Source organism: Eulemur rufifrons, chromosome 23, assembly GCF_041146395.1.
Source record: "Eulemur rufifrons isolate Redbay chromosome 23, OSU_ERuf_1, whole genome shotgun sequence".
Classification (NCBI taxonomy): domain Eukaryota; kingdom Metazoa; phylum Chordata; class Mammalia; order Primates; family Lemuridae; genus Eulemur; species Eulemur rufifrons.
In genome coordinates, this window is record NC_091005.1 from 1,099,272 (window position 1) to 1,101,474 (window position 2,203).

A 2,203-nucleotide genomic window follows, 5' to 3' on the forward strand; every position below is an offset into this window, starting at 1 on the left:
CCTGCTTCTAGTGTTTGGTATGTAAATGGTTTCCGCTAATGATGACTAATCTCAGGCCACTGGTCAGTTCACGCGGCTGCTGGCTCTGGTGTGTGGGGGCTGCGGGGTCCAGGCAGGGCCAGCGGCCGGGAAGGTGAGGCCTCGGTGCTCGCACAGCTGGTCCCTTCCGGCGCGAGGACACGCACGTCCTGGGGGGTACGGGAATGTTTCCTCCTTAGCCAGTCCTTGGCTCCACTTCAGTAGGGACAGTCCCAGATTCTGTCTGCGCCAGCCAGACACCAGCAGCTTCCCTTCCAGCGCAACGCACTGACTCACAGGGAACTTCCAGTGAGCTCACCCACCGCAGTTGAGGATTCGGAAGGGTTGACGTCACTGTCAGGCCTGCAGACAACTGAAATTCTGATAAACAGGTTCCAGGAATGGCCTGGGTAGCCCAGTTCAGGGCATGGCTTAGTCCACGTGGTGCTCAGTGGGGGAGAGTGGCGGGTAGACCTGGGGGCTTTGGGCTTCCCAGACCTCTGCCCTGCTGGCTGCTGTGGCCTCGCCGCCTTGCCTGTGCCGGCTGTCACCTGTGGTGGAACGGCCCTTGGCGCAGCTCTGCACACCTGAACCTGCTCTTTGTGTCACTTGTTGGAAAGGCTGCGACTCAGGATTTCACACACGGCACTGGAGACTTTACTGGGCTGGATGGCTGTTCGCATAAGGATGTTGCAAAGTGTCGGGCTGTGTGGTGTGAGGCTGGTGGTATCGGGTCCATCGGCCCACCTGGGCCCTGACCGCAGCGCCTGCTGCTGAGTGAGTAGGTTGGGGGCCTCCTGGCAGCCTCCTTTCTTCCTTGTCCTGGCTGAGGCCGCCCTTCCTGGCCTTGCCCCAGGCGCCTCCCAGCTCGCTGCTGCTGCTCCTTGGGTGAGTGCTCCTGGCCCTGGGACCCCCTGGTCTGGCCACGGCTCTGTGGCCTCCCGGGACCCTCCCTGGCAGATGAGGGCTGGGTGCTCAGCAGCGACCTTCCTCCAGCCACACGCCCTGCCTTGAGGCTCTGGGAAAAGCAGCTGGGCTCTTTCCACACCTTTTTATTGTTTGCAGCCTTCATGTTCTGACTTTTAAGTGCTCAGGGGACGTGCTCGTGGAACCCTGGCTTGAGAGCAGACCCCCCACGTGGTCCTGAGTGCCACTGTTAGCACAGACTGCCACTCCGCCTTTGCTTTCTGGGGGCAGATCAGAACGTAACTGACTCTGTGTCCTCAGAATTACTTAGAGTAGCAGAAAGCAACAGGCCATCTCAATAGGTACTTTGAATGATTGTGCCACACAGCCGCAAGCTGTCACCTGCAGCATGGTGGCTGCGGCAGGAAGGTGTTTCCTCTTCCACGTCTTGCTGTGTTTGCAGGGGGACCAGCCAGAGCGTATGAAGAGGTCAGAACCTTTTGGTTCTTTGCTCTGATTTTACATTTGGTGGTGGCTGATCATGTAGCTACTTGGAGAAGGAAAACATTGCTTCTGTTTGATCATGAACCCCTCCGAGCCCTTGACTGAGGTGGGGAGACTTGTGCTCACCCTGTCACCAGCTCCGGTGTGCCCGAGGAGGCCACTGCGCAGGGAAGGGCCCCGAGGAAGCAGCTGCCAGGTGCCTGGATGTCCTCACCCGGTACCATGTGGCTGTTTCTCCTGTGCTTTATGGTGTTTCTTCAGGGATGTGATTCAGACGGAGGCGAGAGCCCCGAGCAACACGGCTGCTGGGCCTGGGAGGGGCGTCCTGGGAGCCTGCGCTTCCCACGCCCTTGACAGACTCGGTTTTCCCGCACCCATGGGAGGAGCAGGGAGGTGACTCCTTGGAGCCCAGACAAGGCGGTTCCCTGTGTCCTTCCCTTTGACCTTGATGTGTCCCGTTCCCTACCCAGTGACCCTGAGGGAGTGGGGGCCTCAGTGGGCTTTGTTAGATCAACTCCACCGTGCGTTTGCCTTTTGTGAGACCAGGATAAGAACGGGGCGGATTCCGGCCGGGACTGTGCTCCTAGCCCGGCAACCTTGATGCTTTCTGTTTACTAAAGTAATACATTCTTGTAAAAAATTCAGATGTTTAACATAGTACAGGTACCTCATGTTCCCATCCCAGCTTCCCCAGGAGTCATTGTTGCTAATTAATACTGTTAGCCTGGATTTTTAGAAAAAGGGACTTTTTTCCTGGAAATACGCTCAAAACTGT